At 39.2% G+C, this 13,250-nt stretch overlaps 1 pseudogene across 1 annotated transcript; it reads right to left on the bottom strand.

Moving 5' to 3' along the window:
• Window positions 1-4,727: 4,727 nt before the first annotated feature.
• On the bottom strand, window positions 4,728-8,642 carry LOC145543185 (large ribosomal subunit protein uL23 pseudogene; annotated as a pseudogene). The gene has a single exon (XR_014080529.1). The product of XR_014080529.1 is annotated as a large ribosomal subunit protein uL23 pseudogene (transcript).
• Window positions 8,643-13,250: the final 4,608 nt, after the last annotated feature.

Genomic DNA, 13,250 nt, shown 5'->3' with positions numbered 1-13,250 from the left:
ATCTGTGATGATCTAGAGAGGTGGATGGGAGTGCGATGGGAGGGAGGTCCAAGCAGAAGGGGATATATGTATGCATATGCTTGATTCACTTTCTTGTGCAGCAGAAACTAACACAACACTGTAAAGTTATTGTATTCCAATAAAAAAAATTAACAAAGAGCTTGACCACTGAGGTGCTTAGATCGAATGGTATGATAGTTGGAAGGGATAAAGCAAAACATGACCAGCTCAATAGTCATAGAGCCTTCCATGTGAGGCCTTGAACTTTTCTGGCACAACTAAAGGGATATTTACTAACCTGGACTTTAGTAAGTACACTTATTTACATTTCTCACCCCACAATTGACATTCATATTTGCTTTTCAATTTAAAATGTGCTTTTCACTTATAATCCTTCATTTACACTGCACAAAAATCCTATGAGGTCAGTGTTATTATCCTTATTTATAGATATAGAAAGTACATAGATGTTAAATTACATGTTCGAAGTAAATAGTAGAGTTCTTACCCTGGTGGTGGTGGTTTAGTTGCTAAGTCGTGTCTGACTTTTTCGACCCCATGGACTGTAGCCCGCCAGGCTCTTCTGTCCATGGTATTCTCCAGGCAAGCATACTGGAGTGGGTTGCCATTTCCTTCTCCAGGGGATCTTCCCAACCCAGGGATCCAATCCGAGGCTTCTGCATTAGCAGGCGGATTCTTTACTGCTGAGCCACCAGGGACTTAAATGACAACTTGTATGTAAATCAACAATTATTTTTTAAGTATCCATTTATTAATTAGGTTTGATCCTTATGAAAGGTAATGACAGAGGCAAAGCTTGAGTTTGGCCCCTCCCTATCTCAAACATCTAACAAATTGTAACTGTGTCTCTCTCACACCAGGAATCTAGTGGCTTCCTATTTTTCTGTGTATGAAGAACAGGCTTAGGCTCCTCTATCCCAAGTTTTGGATCTTTCTGTCCAGTCTTCTCTCAAGTCCTACCTAATCTACCTCTTTACAAACCTAATCCAGATTCATTCACTACAGAGAAACTTTGAGACTTACCTAATTTGCACTACAAAGGAGTCTTCCAAAGAAGAAGGATTCTTAGTCTAATTTTTTCATTCTGCATTTCCAGCAGATTAAGTGGTGCCTGGAACACTGTAGGCATCAGTAAATATTTGTTAAATGCATATGGTTGTACTCCATCCTTAAACTCATAAAGGAATCATCTAACTTTCTTAATTTTGTTGTTCAGTTACTAAGTCGTGTCTGACTTTTTGCAATCCCATGGACTGCAGCATGCCAGGCTTCCCTGTCCTTCACTATCTCTCAGAGTTTGCTCAAACTCATGTCCATTGAGTCGGTGATGCCATCCAACTATCTTATCCTCTGCTGTCCCCTTCTTCTCCTGCCCTCAATCTTTCCCAGCATCAGGGTCTTTTCCAACAAGTCGACTCTTCACATCAGGTGGCCAAAGTATTGGAGTTTCAGCTTCAGCATCAGTCCTTCCTGAATATTGATTTCCTTTAGGATTGACTGCCTGAATTTGGGTTCCCCCAAAGCAGAACATCAGATAAGGACTTAATTCTAAGCCATTTGTATGGAAGATGATCTCTGGAAATAGACATGAGGGAGAATAAGAAATAAATAAAGGGAGGAGAAAAGCCAATATAACATTTAAGAATCAGATTTGCTGTCTAGGTAGTAGGAGCTCATCTTCCCTAGAACACTCACAGAAGGGTCCACCTGAGAAACAGGATACTGGAGCATTTATCTGTGGGCTCTGTTGATAGAGGGCCACCCTGGGAGTGTCAATATCCCTACACTTCCAAAAAAGCACAAGTAAGTTCACCCAGCATTGGAGAAAGCCTTGAAGAAGAAACTAGAAAGATACAAGCTAGTAGATGCTAGCAAGGTGACGAGAGCCTGAGTTTACAGGAAACTAAACATGATAGCAACAGCTAAAATTAGACGTGAAAAGAGAGGATGTGAAACAAAGAACCAAAACACCTGCTCCACCAACACAAAAGAAAGAGAAGTTCATGGTATTTATTCTTCTAATTTCTAAAACTAGAAGAATTTCTGAAATTTTGGAAATTTGGGAAGAAGATCATGTTCTGATAGCTTGAAAAAGGTCTCAAGTGCAGCAAGTTCTCTTTCAGTTGTGCAACAAATTTGAAAGACAGCTGAACATCAGTTCAAATACAGAGATGTCCCAAGGTGAATGATAAGAGTCTTAAACCATATGCTCAAACAGAAAAAAGAAGCCCAGAGTATACTGTTAAATTAACTTCCACCGGAGACTGAAGTAAGAATTTAGGAATAACTAAGATTTTAAATCTAAAATTGTAATTTGTAGGAATGCAATCAGGTATAGCTTTTTATAAGGGATTGAGAATGTGTGACATTTTGATACAAAAGGAAGAGGCAAGTGTTTCTCAAGTTGAATCTCTAGACTTCACCTTCTCAATGTCTGATGACATGATTTGGGGGAATTCACAGGTTGAAGGATACATGTATATTATATATACTATACACACACATATATATATGCTATATATACACATATATATAGTAAATATATTCTGGATCATCCTGATGACCACTTTTTTATAGAGATGCCCAAAGCATAAAGTCATCTTTCATATTGAAAAATTCAAATCCTGTTTGAATGACAAGTACAAAGTTAACAAGTTAAAAAATCAAAAATATTAATATTTTTGACAAGTGAAAGTCATATTATGTTACAGGATGCTCTAAAAAAGTGTTTTTAAGTTTGAGTAAAAAAAAGTGATAGAAAATTGGGACATCTCAAATACACTGTAGTGTAAGCGCTCTCAACTCCATAAAACCCTGCTCCATAGAAATCTGTAGCAAAGAGTCCATCTTAGAAAAACAACGTCATCTGCTATATTAAATTAATGTTACTGACTTTGTAACTTTTTTCCTATCCGATTGACAAATTTGCTTTTATTAACATAAGAACAATGAACATAGAGAATTTATTCCCAACATTTCTGTTTTAACTAGTTAAGAATTAGTAAAATAAAGTAATTTAATTCTCCTCTCAGGATCTGCACGTGCATGCCCAGTTGTTAAGTTGTGTCTGACTCTTTGTGACCACATGGACTGTAGCCAGCCAGGCATCCCTGTCCATGGGATTTTCCGGGAAAGAATGTGGAGTGGGTTGCCATTTCCTCTTCCAGGAGATCTTCATGACCCAGGGATCAAACTCATGTCTCTTGCATCTTCTGCATTGGCAGGTGGATCTTTACCACTGCACCACCTGGGAAGATCCTTTCAGGGTCCATACGGGTCCTTTCAGAAGCAATCCCCACATGACTTAAGTCTTAGAAAGGTTGACTCAGGCTATAACGTATACCCAAAATGAACGTCTCTACAAGATTTTATAAAAACCTCCAAGAGTTAAAATAGTTTGAGCACCTATTATATGCATATCATATATACATAACAATTCAGATGCTGCAGAAACAACAAAGTTAGAGAGTCAAAGCATTGCTATCACGAAACCAGCACTTAGCTGGAAAAATTAATCACTATTGTCCTAATAATACAATCAGGGCTTCCCTGGTGACTCAGATAGTAAAGAAACCGCCTGCAATGCGGGAGACTCCGCCCGCAATGAAGGAGACCTGGGTTTGATCCCTGGGTTGGGAAGATCTCCTGGAGGAAGATATGGTAACCCACTCCAGTATTCTTGCCTGGACTGTCATGGACGGAGGAGCCTAGTGGGCTACAGTCCATGGGGTCACAAAGAGTCAGACATGACTGAGCCACTAAACGACTAAGCACAGCACAGTGCGTTGTATTTGCTAAATAAAAGGTGTGGACAAAACCTATAGGAGGTAGACAATGACATGAGCTTTGTTGTAAAAAGAGGCTTCATAAATAAGATGGAATTTGGAGAAGTCCTAGTGGGTGAACAGGATGAGACTTTGGATAACAGAGAAAGCTTTTCAGGCAGAATGCTAGCTCAGAAATGAGAAAGTGGAAGGGTACATGCCTTCAGCACAAAACAAATTATTTCACAAAATGGAAGTACCTTTGAAGAACAGTGGAAGGTAAGATTGGAAGGTAAATAGGGGATGTAGTTAAGAGAACTGTGAATACCACCACTGTAATTTGAAATTTTCAGCTCTGTACAATGGATAGCCAGAAGATTTGGAGCAGGTGATGGAACAAGGATTGAGGATTGTTTTCAGAATACTAGAGCAATGTCACTGATGGCTGAAGAAAAATAGGTCTTTTTGTAGTTTAGCTTCAAATTATCTTAACCCCCAAATGAATTAAAACCATAGAAAAATGTCCTTAAATCCAAGAAGTCAATATAAAATCTCTTGAAGAAAGATACCATCTCTTAAACCACCCTGGGAACAAGTGCTGGAGTAGGAAACCCTGAGCTGAATTGATAAATTGCTGGAGGCTCAGTGAAGGCAGCTAAAACTCCAGAGGGAGTCTTAGGGAGAGGGCCCCAAATACTGTGAGAGTTACCTACGGAAGATGACTAGGTTCCCATGAAAGTGAAAGTGAAAGTCGCTCAGTCGCATTCCACTCCTTGTGACCCCATGGACTGTAGCCTACCATGTTCCTTTGTCCATGGAATTCTCCAGTCCAGAATATTGGAGTGGGTAGTTGTTCCCTTTTCCAGGGGATCTTCCAGACCCAGGAATCATACCCATATCTCTTGCATTGCCCACATCTCCTGCATTGTAGGCAGATTCTTTTTTTTTTTTTTTTTTTACATAGTGAAAACTTTTATATTTGGAATTAGCCAGCTGGACTCAGTTTAGATGATCCCAATTTTGTTGGCAACATCCAAAGCATCATAGTCAGGAGCCAGTCGAACATATGCCTTCTTCTCTCCATCAGGCCTGATCAGAGTATTGACCTTAGCCACGTCAATGTCATAGAGCTTCTTCACAGCCTGTTTAATTTGGTGCTTGTTAGCCTTGACATCCACAATGAATACCAGTGTGTTGTTGTCTTCTATTTTCTTCATGGCTGACTCGGTGGTGAGGGGGAATTTGATGATGGCATAGTGGTCAAGTTTGTTTCTCCTAGGGGCGCTCTTCCGAGGATATTTGGGCTGCCTCCTGAGCCGCAGTGTTTTGGGCCGCCTGAAGGTGGGTGATGTCCGGATCTTCTTTTTCTTGTGGCTGTGGACACCTTTCAACACTGCTTTCTTGGCCTTCAAAGCCTTTGCTTTGGCTTCAGCTTTAGGAGGGGCAGGGGCTTCCTTTTTCGCCTTCGGCGCCATCTTCATGAAAAGGTGTAGGCAGATTCTTTACTGCCGAGGCACCGAGGAAGCCCAAAGATAAAAAGAGAATCTCAAAAAGAGAAAAGCAACTAGTTATATACAAGGGAGTTATAGTAATATGATCAGAAGACTTTTCAGCAGAAAGTTTGCAGACCAGAAGGGAATGGCATGATATATTTAAAATGATAAAAGGAAAAAACCTAGGACTTCCTTGGTGGTCCAGTGCAGGGTACACAGTTTCAACCTCTGGTCAGGGAAGATTCTGCATGCTACAGGGCAACTAAGCTAGTGTGCCACAACTACTGAGCCCAGGCTCCAGAGCCCGTGAGCTGCAACTACTGAGCCTGCACACTCTAGAGTCTATGCTCCACAGCACGAGAAGCCACAGAAATGAGAAGACTGCACACCACAACTAGAGTAGCCCCTGCTCACCACAAGTAGAGAAAGCCCATGGGCAGCAGCAAAGACCTAGCACAGCCAAAAATAAATAAATAATTTTTGTTTTTTTTTTAAAAAAAGGAAAAACCTACAACCAAAATTACTTCACCTGGTAAGGCTATCATTCAAGTCTGAAGGAGAGACAGTTTTATAGGTAAGCAGAAGCTAAAAAGAATTCAGCACTACTAAGCCAGCTTCACAAGAAATATTAAAGGGACTTCTCTAAGTGGAAAAGAAAAGACCACAACAAAAATTTGAAATATACAAAAGGAAAAACCTTTATTTATAAACAGTAAAGGTAGTAGATGAACCACTTATTTATGAAGCAAGAACATCAAAACCCAAAAGTAGTAAAATCATCATAAGTAGTTAAAGAATATACAAAATGTAAAGATGTAACATATGATGCCAAAAACTATAAACAGGGAATTCCTGGGTGATCCAGTGGTTAGGATTCTGTGCTTTCACTACTCAGGGCCCATATTCAATTACTGGTCATAGAACTAAGATTCTCATAAGGTGTGTGGCATGATAAATAGATAAATGCAGTAAATGTTGCATGAGGGAATTAAAGTGCATGGTTATTACACTGAATTTGAATTTTCAAAATCAACTTAAAATTATATTACATACGTATTTATTGCTATTTATAAACTAGCAATGTGATAGGAATGGGGGGGGTGGTTTGTGTTTTAGTTTTCCTTAAGCCTGAGTTGGATTTTCAATCATTAGCAACTGAAGGAATCTTACCTGATACAGGCCTTCATTTTAGACAACAAGTATAACTAGGTATTAGATATACAATAACAAAAATAGACTACTTCTAACCTCAGAGAGTTTAAAATCTAGATAAAGAGATAAACAAGAAAATAGTATTTTAAGTGTTAAGACAGGAAAAATTCAGGAGGCTCTTTGAGTACATATAAATTCTAGATAGCATCTGTTCTCAGCATCAGGTGAAGATGAGGTTATCACCAAGATGTTCATTTGAGGTGGTGAAAATTGGATGGAGTTTAACTCTATATTTAATCCAGTTAAAACTTTGTGGAAAGGTCTTTTGTAACTCTGGGAGCATCATTGGCCCAGCCATTGACTGAGATTCAGAACCTAAGTTCCCCACTGATGGGAAGATATTGGTGAAAAAACTACTTTGAGTAGCCTCAAAACAGTGAGTTTTATGTTGGAAAACCTCAGGATAGTTTTCTCATCAGATATCCACAGTGTTCAAAAGTCCCTTCAAGAAGAAGACTTAGAAATATTGCAGGAAAAAAGGAGGAGTGTAGTATTAGTTTCATATTCTAACCTTCATCAAGTTCAAATTTCCTCCTTTCATAAAGCATTGAGGGAAAAAAGACTTAGTATAAAGCTACAGCAGTTAAGATGGTGGTATTTGTGGTAGAAATAGATCAATGGAACAGAATAGCGAGCCCCAAAATAGATCAATATTAATAGAGTCAACTGATTTTTGACAAAAGAGAAAAGGCAATGTAATGGAGCAAAGATAGTCTGAAACAATTGGCCAGACACATGAAAAAAAGTGAATCTAGACACAACTTACACCATTCACAAAATTAACTCAAAGTAGATCACAGGCCTAAATGTAAAGTACAAAACTATAAAAATCCTAGAAGATAATATAGGAGAAAATCTAGACAACCCTAGGTAGGGTAATAACTTTGTAAATTCAATACCAAAGGCACAATCCATGAAAGAAAGAACTAATAAGTTGGACTTCATTAAAATAAAAAACTTCTGTCTGCAAAAGGCAATGTCAAGGGAATGAGAAGATAAACTACAGAACAAGACTGTTATCCAAAAATTTAGAAAGAACCCTTAAAATTCAGTGATAAGAAAACAACCCAATTTTTAAAAATGGGCCAAAGATCTTAACAGACACTTCACCAAATAACATATAAAGAAGGCAAATAAACATATAAAAAGATGTTCCATATGTATATTATCAGGGGAATATAAATTAAAATGAGATACTCCTACACACTTACTAGACTGGCCAAAATCTGGAAAACTGATAAAACCAAATACTGATGACAATGTGGAGCGACAAGAATTCATCACTGATGGGAAAGCAAAATGGTACAGCCATTTAAGAAGACAGTGTTGTGATTTCTCACAAAATTAATAATACTTCTTGATATTTACCCAAAGGACTTGAAACTATGTTCACACTAAAACCTGCACATGGATGTTTATAGAAGCTCTATTCATAACTGCTAAAACTTGGAAGCGATGAAGTTGTCTTTCAATAGATGAATGAGTAAATAGAGTGTAGTACATTCAGACAATGGACTGTTATTCAGTGCTAAAAAGGAAATGAGTTATCAAGCCCTAAAACGACATGTATGAACATTCAATGCATATTACTAAGTGAAAGAAACCCATCTGAAAAGGCTACATACTGTATAATTCCAATTATATGACATTCTGGAAAAGGCAAAACTATGAAGACAGTCAAAATAATCAGTGGCTAGGGGTTGATGGTGAAGGCATGAATACAATCTTTAGCACCATGAAAACAGTCTGAATAATATGATTATGATGGATACATGTTATATATTTGTCCAAACCCATATAATGTACAACAGCAAGAATGAACCCTAATGTAAGCTATGGACTTTGGGTGATTATTATGTGTCAATATAGCTTCATCAATTGGTAACAGATGTACTGTCTGGTGAGGGATATTAATAAAGGAGGTTATACACATGTCGGGGCAGAAGTGTACAAAAAATCTCTATACTTTCAATTTTGCTGTGAACATAAAACTGCTCTAAAAATGTCTTAAAATGAAATTAAGAATAAAGAAAGTGGGATATAATTAACAGGGTGATTAAGAATACTGGTTATAGAGCTTGACTGATTCCATTCACATTACAGTTTTGCCACTCACCAGGTATGAAACCTAGAGCGAAGTAGTTAACCCCTCAGTGCCTCAGTTTCCTCATCTTTTAAATGGGGATAATAGTAACTGTCTCATAGGGTTGTTGTGACTAATAAGGTAACAAACATATGGAAAGCACTGTGAACAATTCCCGGAATACAAGAAATCCTAAAAAAAAGTGTAGCTGTGGTTTTTGTATTAGTTGAAATATTAGGGTCATCACAGTAATAGTTGGATTCTGTAAATTATCAGCATTTAGAATTTCTGCCAACACCTTGATCCCTACAAATCCAATAATTAGAAAAACTCTTACTAGAGATGCCCAGTATATTTGTCAGTGGATATTGAATGTTACTATCTCACTAAGAATGTGCTAATGAAAATTCAGCAAAACAAGTCTTTTCACAACTTGTACAAATGTGCTACAAACACCCGGAAAAAAAAATCTAACCACATTTCGTACTGGATTTCATGTCTTTATTTTAGAATATCTAGGCACCATTCTGCCTAGAGGCAGGACCTCCCACTTAAAAATACTAGGAGGGGTGAAGGAGACTCGAAAGCCCATGCATTAAATGTGTTTCCATTCGTTTCACAGGAAGCTGACCTCAGATTCCGGCATGTGTGTATGACTGTCTCAGATACATGAAAGTAAACAAAGCAGATAACTAGCCCTGCCTATTGAACCAACATAAAAGTTCCAATCAAAAAGATCTCCTCATCAGATGTTCACATATTCAAGTTTACCACATCCTATAATGTGTTGACATGTTTACCATGATTTGCTAAGAGGCAGAGAAGACTTTTCCCCACTTAACAGGAAGCTTCTATAATCAAGTTCTTGGAGGGTTATAGCAGTTCAAGCAGGTGAGTGACAAACATGATTACAACCTATAGAAAATGCAGTTAGATCAGCTTCTCCTACTCAACCCTCCCCTATAAAATATCTCACATTAAATTGAAAAAATGATAAACTTCAGAAAACATTCACAGCCCAGTGACACATTTTCAAGCTTTTATTAACAGACACTTAATATTGCCTTGCTTCATATGACTTGAAGATTGAAGAACCTGCATGCTTTCCTTTCCACCATCATCTGATACTGTCATCTTACAGTAGCTGGGGCAGGAAAGAATTCATGAAATGGAAGACAATGTATATGACATTATAGAAAAGGAAATGAACTGCAGTTAAGAAACTTGGTTTTGAGACAAACCATTATTTTGTCATTTTTTACAAAATGAAAACGATTTTTCACATGTAAGGAGGACTTTCCATTGACTTTCACACACATCTTAAAGAAAAAAAATACTATTTATTTATTTGTTTGGCTCCCTTAGTTGCAACATGTGGGATCTAGTTGCCTGACCAAGGACTGAACCCAGGCCCCCTGGTGCTGCTGCTGCTGCTAAGTCGCGTCAGTCATGTGTGACTCTGTGCAACCCCATAGACGGCAGCCTACCAGGCTCCTCCGTCCCTGGGATTCTCCAGGCAAGAACACTGGAGTGGGTTGCCATTTCCTTCTCCAAGGCATGTAAGTGAAAAGTGAAAGTTAAGTCGCTCAGCCGTGTCTGACTCTCCACCACCCTGTAGACTGGAGCCCATCAGGCTCCTCCATCCATGGGATTCTCCAGGCAAGAGTACTGGAGTGGGTTGCCATTGCCTTCTCCGAGGCCCCCTGGTGGCTCAGATGGTAAAGAATCTGCCTGCAATGCAGGAGACCTGGGTTCAATCCCTGGATGGGGAAGATCCCATGGAGAAGGGAATGTCTCCCCACTCCAGTATTCTTGCCTGGGAAATCCCAAGGACAGAGGAGCCTGGCGGGCTACAGTCCATGGGGTCCCAAAGAGTTGGACACAATTGAGCAACTAACACACACACACACACAGAGATAATCTAAGTTCTATAAAGCTCATATTATGTTTCCAGTATAGTTTCCAAGTCAGTAATGCCTAAGAAGTATGCTACCCACTATCCTCACTAGCCAATGCTGAGTGTCTTGTTCATTCTGCCTTTGGATACTGCTTTGTCACTTGATGTTTGTCCTACTTGGAAGCCAAGTCTGTCCCATCATAGCCTCCAGTCATCAACGAAATAAATCCTAATTCTCCTTTGGAATTACTCGTCTACATGTAATGCTTGCCTTTCCCACTTGGGTACATGGGGCTGTCCTTGGACTCATCAATCAGACATCTTCAGCATGGTCAATCTACCACTCAGGCACAATGATGGATTGTGGGCTTCTCCATACTTTGCAGCTTGGTGGCTGCACTCTGTGGAGTAACACCATGGGCCCATCTGTTCTGAGATCCCCACACACTTGACTGAACTTTCTTTTGACCTCCCTCTGAGGTTTAGACTCCAAAGAAAGGAAATAAGCAGGCCCTTTCTGACCACTAGCGCTCCAGCAGGTCCCTCTTAGACATCTTCCCATCAGCTGGTTAGACTTTCATAGCCTTTGTTGTTGTTGAGTCACTAAATTGTATTCAATTCTTTGCGACACCATGAGCTGGAGCACGCAAGGCTTCTCTGTCCTTTGTTAACTCCCCGAGTTTGCTCAAACTCATGTCCAATAGCTCTTAAGCGACAAAAAAAAAAAGAACTACATCATCCTACATTTTTGCCAACTCAATGCTGCAGTATTTGGCAAATGACAACCACCGATAACTAGTAGTTAACATAGGAAAGGTATGCAAAAATAATGCATGCACCTTAAAGGTTTGGATGAATGAGTAATTTGTGTTGAAATTACTTGATAAAAAGGTTAGAGGATATTATAGGCTGACTAATGGCCCACCAAGGGGTGTAGGTCCTAATATTCAGAGTCTGTAACTATTACATGTCAGAAAGAACTTTGTATGCTTGATTAAATCAAGGATCTTGGGAGATTATCTTGGATTATTGAAGTAAATCTGGTGTAATCATAGTGGTCCTTATAAGAAGGAGGTAGGAGATCAAAGCCTTTCCCTGGTAGTTCAGTAGTAAAGAATTTCCCTGTCAATGCAGGAGACTCAGGCTTGATCCCTGCATCAGGAAAATCCCTTGGAGAAGGAAATGGCTACCCAATCCAATATTCTTGCCTGGGAAATCCCATGCACAGAGGAGCCTGCGGGCTACAGTCTATGGGGTCGCAAAGAGTCAGACATGACTTAGCACCTGATCAACAAGAGGAGATCAAAGAGACATTAGGAGATATTAAGTCAGAAGCAAGACAGTGATCATGAGTCAAGGCATGTAGGCAACAACCTGAAGCTGAGAAGGGCGAAGAAATGGATTCTCCCCCCAGAGCCTCTATAAGAAATCAGCCCCTCCAACACCTTGACTTTACCACAAAGACCCATTTTGTACTTCTGGCATCCAGGACTGCAAAATCATAAATATGTGTCATTTTAAATCACTAACAAGAATGTTAATACAAAGAATATGAAAGAAAAATCAAGGTATCACCATTTTGAAAAACAATTTGGCAATTTATTATACAGTTAAATGTATACTTATTATATGACCCAGAAATTCCAAACTAGATGCTTGCCCAAGAGAAATGAAAACACAGTCTTATACACCAGCATGCATATTTATTCATAACAGACAAAAACTGATAATGGCCCATATGTCCATTGACAGGTGAATGGATAGACAAAATTGGGATGTATTCATGTAATGAAATGGGATAACACAGCAATAAACAGAATTGAATTACTGATAGTCACACCAACATGCATGAATCTCAAAAACATTTTGCAGGCTGAAGCCAGGAACAAAAAGTACATACTATATATTTCTTCTTTTAAAAGTTCTATGAAAGGAAAATTGATCTACCATGACAGAGATCAGGTCATTGGTTGCTTAGGGTTGTGGGGAGTGTTGCCTGTGAAGGGGCATAAGGTGGGATGAAGAAAATATCTTACATTTTGATTGTTGCGGTGGATACACAGGTGTGAAAATGTACCAAAACTCATCAAACTGGTGCTGACAGGACTTCCCTGGTGGTCCAGTGGTTAAGAATCTGCCTGCCAATGCAAAGGACACAGAATTGAATCCCTAGTCTGGGAAGATTCCACATGCCACCAGCAGCTAAGTCCATGTGCCACCACTACTGAAGTCTGTACTCTAGAGCCCATGCTCAGCAACAAGAGAAGCCACCACCTGATAAATTTGTAATTTATCAGGTAAATATTTGTTTGTGTAGTTTCCCAGTGTTATTTTTGGGAAACCAGATGGGAACATTTAGAATCCACGTGAATTTAGAGCACTGAGACCAATCTCCCTCACATTTTTAAAGTCTTAAACAATAGTCATTGGTTTGTCAGCATTAATTTTTTTTTTTTTTAGAGTTAACTTTTTAAAATATTTATTTATTTATTTATTTATTGGCTGCACTGGGTCTTTGTTGCTGTGAACTGGCTTTCTCTAGTTGTGGCAAGCAGAGGCTAGTTGAAGTGCATGGGTTTCCCATTGTGATGGCTTCTCTTGTTGCTGAGCATGGGCTCTGGGGTACATACTTCAGTAGTTGTGGCACATGGGCTTAGTTGCCCTGTGGCACGTGTCATCTCCCCAGATGAGGGACTGAACCTGTGTCCCCTGCATTGGCACGTGGATTCCTAACCACTGGATGACTAGGGAAGTCCTGTCAGCACTCAGTTTGATGAGCT

Source organism: Giraffa tippelskirchi, chromosome 1, assembly GCF_054371585.1.
Source record: "Giraffa tippelskirchi isolate mGirTip1 chromosome 1, T2T-mGirTip1v1.2.pri, whole genome shotgun sequence".
NCBI classification, from domain to species: Eukaryota; Metazoa; Chordata; class Mammalia; order Artiodactyla; family Giraffidae; genus Giraffa; species Giraffa tippelskirchi.
Note: the sequence above shows the minus strand (reverse complement) of the source record. Positions and strands in the feature narration are given on the sequence as shown.